This window comes from Carya illinoinensis, chromosome 9 (genome assembly GCF_018687715.1).
Source record: "Carya illinoinensis cultivar Pawnee chromosome 9, C.illinoinensisPawnee_v1, whole genome shotgun sequence".
Lineage (NCBI taxonomy): Eukaryota > Viridiplantae > Streptophyta > Magnoliopsida > Fagales > Juglandaceae > Carya > Carya illinoinensis.
Genome location: NC_056760.1, coordinates 11750899 through 11759289, shown reverse-complemented (window position 1 = coordinate 11759289; position 8391 = coordinate 11750899).

Genomic DNA, 8391 nt, shown 5'->3' with positions numbered 1-8391 from the left:
AAGGTTTATACTAAGAATCAATGGACGGGCACCTTATTTTGACATTATGGAGACATGGTACTAAGAAGCAATTTCCCTGGTACTAGGAGCATAAGTTTGACATTATTTTTTCAACAAACCAAGTAAAAAGTTTAAAACCCATTCACAATAAAGCACCTTCATTTATAAACATAAACAGATAAGTTAAGCACAATTATCTACGTATTTCAAACAAAATATAAATAGAGAGCCCCTTGTAATCCTTTTTTCCCATTAAAATGAAGAAATATTCAAGTAAAGGAAAATGTAAGTTTGACATATCATTTTCCATTCATGTATAATTCAGATGATGTTCATTATGATCTTTTTACCCAGGTATAAGTCTAAATTCTTCATTCTTTTCCTTTGCATAAAGCTCTATATATGCATGTTTTTTACTTTTTCCATCTATATATATGGATGTCCTCTTACATTAAATGCCGTTAGATAGCTCTGATAACATTACTCTTGATAAAAACCTTGATTGCTACTCAAAACAAAATTAGTGCCTACAAAGAACCTCTCCCTCAAACCCATTCACAATCAATGCCCATCATTTCCCTCAAACCCTTGCCACAATAATACCCCTGATTTCCCTCTCCATCACAACCAAATTTATGATTTAATACATACACCATCGCTGAATACTATAGTACTGAATCAAGCTCAGGTCTGTTTTATCCGTGTTTTCAACTTCCAACCAATCCCAGCATCTCCCTCATTTCAGATATAATCAACAACCAACAAATTTGTTGCTACATACAACATCAACAACCCAAAAAAGCAAATAAAAAACAGATCAAACAGCGAATCAAACAGAGGATCAAATCCCACATCCATAAACAAAAAATATCAGATATGCTAGAAATAGAGGGATGAAACGACAACACAAAAATATAAACCTACATAAATAAATATAAAAACCTAGAAATATTTGTCGCATTTTAATTTACTGATCTTACCCTTGCATGTGTCCTAAACGGTGGGTCGGGCTGAAGCGATGGAGTGCGGGCAGAGGGTCACGCCGATGCCGTGCCGTATGGAAATGGTGACCCTTCCGATAAGTTTCCTTTCCCGTGTGCCGGAGTGATGGACAGCGGTGGTTGGGTCTTTCCGGCGAAAGCAGGGGTGAGAGAGAAGAAGGAGAGTCGAGTGAGAGGGAACAGGACGGAGGGGGGAGGGAAACGGCGTTTTCGTCACTCCGGGAGGATCAGAGGGAGGAGGACGGGCGTGAGAGGCCGTATTCCGTTTATGGGTCTTAGGGTAGGTTCTTTGTCTCCGGCGTCGTGACAGTTCTGAGAGGGAAGAGGGAGGATCGTGAGAGGGAGGGAAGAGTGAGGTCTGAGAGGGGAGGGAAGAGTGAGGTCTGAGAGTTTGAATGTCGTGCCCGATGCGTCTGACAGTTTCAATTTCTTCCCACTCGGATTAAACCGTGATGTTGATGTCGAACCGGGTTCTCGCCACGTCAGGAGTGCGACGTGCATTTTAAAAACCGGGGGATGGATAGATTATTCCATGATTAAAATAACCTAAGTAAAAAAATGAAAATAAAACCATGAAAACAAAATGATCGAGTATATTACGAGTAGTTTCACACGCTTCTTAAACAGTGATGTATGACGCCACCGTAGCAGGAAATAGTTTTTTTTTTTTTTTTTTTGAAAGGCGAAATTATAAGACATAAATAAATAGATAAGGAGAGAGAAACAATAAATAAATTAATTTTAGATAAGATATATATACACACACCCAAATGTCGAATTAAAAAGAACATATTTTTGCAGGTGAAAGGCTGAGGTCCGGTTTGGTGACGCATCAGATAAGGAAAGAAGAGGTGAAATATTTTATTAAGAGTGGAATAAAATAATATTATAAATAATTTTTTAATATTAATTTTATTTTAAAATTAAAAAATACATTAGTTATTATATTTTTTATAAAAATTATAATAATAAAATAAAAGAAAATAAGATTAGATATTTTTAATAACCAAACGGATCTAAATAAATTATCTAACCCTCCTGAAAACTGCCAAATATAAGATAAATTTATAATATAATATAAAAAAATGATATTCACAATTATGATTGTGTAGATGTCGTGTAGTTTTTTTAAAAAAATTAATTTATATAAAAAAAATTAACTAACTTTTTAATCATAAATTTTTTTTTAAAAATAATTATATGATATTTATATATTCTATAATTATATATAACATTACTTTATAATATACTAGAATTTCTTCCACTTCGTTGGAATATCCTGCCAACCCGTGCACGAATGTGCCGACATTACCTTTTGCGGCGTGCGGTTATATATGCGTCAGCGTCACCTACTTTCTCCACGAAGAAAGAAAAAAAAGGGTCAAAATCATCTTTACTTCCAACGATTATTTTGGCTTAATGCTCAATGGTCAACAAACTCTCTTTTGGCGGCTAATCAGTAGTGTCAGACCAGCAAGCGATGCACTGTATCCTAGTAGGAACATGAACCAAAAATAAATTAAAATCGTGGAAAAGAAATTAAAATATATATGAAATAATTGCTACAGCCCATCAACATCTTTTATCCTGTAAAACGGAAATCAGTGATCTTTAACAAATGAGATGAGATTAACTGAAATTAAAATTAAAAGTTAAATAAAATATTTTTAAAATATATTATTTTTATATTAAGATTTGAAAAATTAAATTTTTTATTTTATTTTATAAAGAAATTTAAAAAAATTATAATGATTAAATGAGATGAAAAATTTTATAAAAATAAATAAGCCCTTAGCATAAACTAAAGAGAAAAATTAGTATAACCAGGAATCAAAACAGTTGGATGTGGGACACGCGTTCCTTAAAGCATTTGAAATTAGACCAAGCTAAAACTAAATTAAAATGGGGTTGGTGTGGAGTTTCCATTGATGACGGGCACCTCAAGATGAGTAGATTCTGGGACTAGAGCAGAGGTTGTCATGGTACTCTTAAATTGATTCCAATACGTGAGCCAATTAGCCCACTCAACAAATCCATGACACAATCTGGTATGCCCTTTGTACCCCAATCGATAGCCCATGAAACCGTCCCAATTAAAAGACAGACCACCCACTGTGCCCAATTCAATTTTGCATATATGGGCCGCTAGCATGTTTTCAATCTCAACAAAAGCCAACTGCAGTACAAGAATAACAACCACAGCCAGAACAAACAATCGGTTACAATGAATGCCCCGAAACACATTTTTCTTCTCCGGTTCCCTTGCATTCACTAGGTTAAATACTTGACAGAGAATAAAACTATTGAAAATCATGGTTTCACTAACCTTCTAATTACTTATTCCTAGGATAGGTTGCCCTTCGAACGGGAAGGTCAGTAAGATGGCGAGTTTGACTTAAGAGGTTTCTCCACATAGCCTTCGTGATAAGTGGTTATTTTGTCTCTGTGACTGCTTTTTCATCGATTTCTAACCTGTCGGTGGCTCAGTCAGTAGTGCAAGACCGCCAAGAAAGGCAACAACGAGGTTTGCCCAAAGTACTTGGATTGCCGTAATAGGAGAATATCCAAGACACAAGGTTGTGATGGAGGTTATCAAGAGTCCGGTAATATTCTGGGTGAGCTGAAGTTGGATGTACTTCCGAGTGTTGTCATGAATGAATCTTTCGCACCTTACAATTTCAACTAACAGAGATTTCTTTCCATGATGACAATATCAGAATATTCTTTGGGGATTTCACTGCTCCCCATCACAATTCCCACATTAACTTCTCTTATTGATGGAATGTCATTCATTTTGTCTCCAACCATTGCTACTACATGGCCTTTTTCCTTCAAACACTTCACAAGAAGAAGCTTATCAGAAGGTGAGGAGCTTCTCATCACAGTAATATTATCTACTTTATTCATCCTCTCTTCATTTCTGTAATTTCGAAAGTCTTCACCTTCAAGCACCGATCCATTTGAGCTAGGAAACAGTTCACAATTGAGAGCTATAGCTTCCAACTCCAATATTTCTTCTTAAATCAATACGATGCTAATTCCAGCCATTTTCCAAGCTTTTATTGCGTATCTTGTTTCTGTCAAGCAATTGTTATCTCCCAGTTGGTTTAGTGTTGGCCAAGCACATTTTGGTCAGAGCAGATGGTTGTAACTGAATCCATGAAGAGACAAGCGAAAGGGTTTTGAGCAAAGTCCTTGCCAGACAGTATCCTTCTATTCCATAAAGTAATAGCATGTTTGATTACAAAAGGTACTTCTTCCATTACACCAACCAGACTGGGCATAGCAAGTGAAGTTGTCATGGCAGCGATCTTTGCATTTGGTTTTATGAAAACTTTGTTCATCGTATCCGTAATCTCAGTTGGTTGCCCTTTTAGCTCAGGGAGATTAGAGTTAACATCATCTCTTCTAAAAAGGTATTATAGAAAGATGATCTTCGAAAAACCCATTTTGAACCGACAATATTCATGGACAGAAGAGGAGGGACGAGGAACCATGTGCCATTCTTCAAGGGAGTGTCAAATCCAGTATTCATGGCCTGCAACCATGCAGGATCCTTACTAGCAACCGTAAAGGATGTTGTGGCACAGGCCTATCCGTAAATTACACAAAATAATTTTTAAAGTGGTTCAGCAAATTGCCTACATCCACTGGAGCCTCTTTTATAGAATTTGTACGAGATTTACAAATCACTCTACAAATTTCTATCTCTCTCTCACGTCCCTCTTTCTCTCTATTTTTCTTCTCACCCACTGCCTCTTCTGAAGATCAGAACTCTCCTATTTATAGGAGAAGTTCTCTTGCTGATCAGTTTCGATGCAGCAGTTTGCTGCTGAAATTATGGGATCGGTGCCTAATAGAAACAAAAGCACCGTTCGGTGCAGCAGGCAAATTGCAGCATGTGGGGGGGGCGCCTAATACGCCAAGAGCTTCACACTGCAGGTGGCTTTTTTCAACAATCACCCCCTCCACCCAAGTGTGCCATACTAGGCTGCTTGCAAATTGATTCATTCTTCAAATGAATGCACCTCTTTCTTTGACATGAGAGACTTCTGCTACCGAATATGCTCCAATGCACCCGAGGGTGCTCAGCAGTGTACAATATTGATCAAGTCCAAACAGTGTTGGAACTTGATTCCTGTGACGACCTTCGTCAACATATCTGCTGGATTATCTTCAGTGCCAATCTTCTGAAGTTTGATGTCATCTTCTTCCAATATCTCACGTACGAAGTGGAAACGGACATCTATATGCTTTGTTCGAGAGTGGTATACTTGATTCTTGGCCAAATGGATTGCACTTTGACTGTCACAGTAAACGGTAACCTCTTGCTGCTCAAAGCCCAAATCTGTTACCAGTCCCTGTAACCAAATGGCTTCTTTTACGGCTTCTGTTACAGCCATGTATTCAGCCTCAGTTGATGATAGTGCAATTGTCGACTGCAAAGTTGATCGCCAACTAACTGGTCCTCCAGCCATAGTGAACACATATCCAGTTGTCGATCGGCGTTTGTCAAGATCACCTGCATAGTCTGAGTCAACATACCCAGTTACTAGACTATCTTCACTCTTCTCGAACTTCAAACCAATATCTACGGTCCCCATAATATACCGTAGAATCCACTTAGCCGCATGCCAATGAACCTTTCCAGGATTATGCATATAGCGACTAACTAAGCTAACGGCCTGGGAGATATCAGGTCGTGTACACACCATGGCATACATTAAGCTTCCAACCACACTTGCATATGGGACATTCTTCATGTAGTCCCGCTCTTCATCGGTTTTAGGAGACTGCAATGCACTGAGCTTGAAATATGAGGCCATAGGAGTACTCACCGGCTTCGTCTTCGAGTCGATGTTAAAGCGTTGCAATATTCTCTTCAGATACTGCTTCTGAGTAAGGTGAACTGTACCTTTCACCCTATCTCTGCTGATCTCCATCCCCAGTATTCTTCGTGCTTCTCCCAGATCTTTCATTTCAAACTCATTACTTAACTGAGTTTTTAAGCGATCTATCTCCCTCTTGCTTTTACATGCAATTAACATATCATCTACATATAAAAGCAAATAAATGAAAGATCCATCTGCAAGTTTTCTGAAATATACACAATGATCGTATTGGTAACGAGTGTATTTCAGATCTATCATAAAGCGGTCAAACCGCTTATACCATTGCCGAGGTGACTGCTTCAAGCCATAGAGAGACTTCTTCAGACTGCATACCCAATTTTCTTTGCCAGCTTCTTTGAATCCTTCTGGTTGAGACAGATAAATCTCCTCTTCCAGATCACCATGTAAGAAAGTTGTCTTCACATCAAGCTGTGCTAACTCAAGGTCATATTGTGCAACCAAAGCTAGCAATATCCGAATGGATGAATGCTTCACAACCGGAGAGAATACTTCACTGTAGTCAATTCCCTCTGTCTGAGCATAGCCGTTGGCTACCAACCTAGCTTTGTATCGCACTCCATTTTTAGCAGCTTGATCATCTTTCTGATTGAAGATCCACTTACAGCCAATTACCTTCTTTCCTTTTGGAAGCGGCACAAGCTCCCAAGTCTGGTTCTTGTGAAGAGAATGCATCTCTTCATTCATCGCCTTTGTCCATTCAACTTGTTCACTGGACTGTACGGCTTCTCTGTAAGTGGTTGGGATCTCATCCCCTTCAGCTGGTAATGCATATGTCACATAGTCTGCATAACGTGTTGGTACACGTTTCTCTCGTCTCGGTCTGTTGGTTGCTATTGATTCGGGTTGACATGGAGGTACTGTGACTGGATTATCAGTCTCATCTTGTCCATGCTTCTTTGAAGTAATAAACTCCACATTCTGCGAATCATCTGATGTTTCGCCATTACTGCTGCCTTCACTGGAATCTTTATGCTTATGTGACTTAAGCATCTCAGATTCGTTGAATGTTACATCTCTACTGATAATCACCTTTTTGGACTCTATACACCAGAGTCTGTACCCTTTTACACCAGTACTAAAGCCCAAGAATTTTGCTTTCTTGGCTCTAGGATCAAGCTTACTTTCTTTAGCATGATAGTAAGCAGGACATCCGAAAATGTGTAAAAAGTCATAATCAGTAGCATGTTTACCTCTCCACATTTCAATGGGTGTCTTCCCATCATTGGCAGCTGCGGGTAGTCGGTTGATGAGGTGGCAGGCATATGTCACAGCTTCAGTCCAAAATTGTTTACTCAATCCAGCATTTAGCAACATACATCGCACTTTTTCTAATAAAGTACGATTCATTCGTTCTGCCACACCGTTCTGCTGCGGTGTACCTCGTACCGTGAAGTGTCTGACAATTCCCTCTCTCCGGCATACTTCCATGAAGGGGTCTGAAGTGTACTCACCTCCATTATCAGATCTGAGCCGCTTAATCTTCCTGCCGGTCTGAGTCTCAACCATTTTCTTCCAATCAAGGAAGATTTTCAGCACTTCATCTTTATTCTTCATCGTATACACCCACACACGACGAGAATAATCATCAACAAAAGTTACAAACCAATGTTTACCTCCCAAAGATGCATTTTGGGTAGGTCCCCAAACATCGGAGTGCACATAGTCAAGTATTCCTTGTGTATTGTGTACTGCGGTTCCAAACTTGATCCGCCTCTGCTTCCCCAATACACAGTGCTCACAGAAAGATAGTTTACCAGTCTTAGCACCTTTGAGTAAGCCTTGCTTCACCTGTGTTTGCAAAGCTTTTTCTCCTGCGTGTCCCATACGCATATGCCAAAGACTGGTGGTGTCATCATCAGTCTCATCTAGCTTCTCACAGCCTGTGGAAGCTCTTCCAGCAACAGTACTTCCTTGCAAGAAGTACAAGTTTCCTCGCCTCAAGCCCTTCATTGCCACCTGAACTCCCATTAGTACTTTGAGAGTTCCGTCTTCAATGACGATTCTGAATCCCTTCGAATCCAGAGATCCCAGTGAGATGAGATTCTTCCGCAAGTCCGGAACGTACCGAACTTCTGTCAGAGTCTTGACGCTGCCATCGTGCAGCTTTAACCGAATGCTACCTATTCCTTGAGTCTTACAGGCACTGTCATTGCCCATAAGTACTGCTCCACCCTCGATCTTTGTGAAGTCAGTAAACCAGTCCCGATTGGGACACATATGATAGGTACATCCGGAATCCATAATCCATTCATCGGAATGACAAATGGATGATGAGCTTATCAAGGAAAAATCCGAATCATCATCTCTGTCCACGACATTGGCTGTGGTGGGTTGATTCTGCTGTTGTCCCTTCCGGTTGGGACAATCCTTCTTCCAGTGTCCTTTGTTGTGACAAAAGGAACACTCGTCTCTGGCGAGGTTTCTGCCGACTGATGAACCACGTGATGTGGCCCGGGTTTTCGAATGAAAACCTTTTC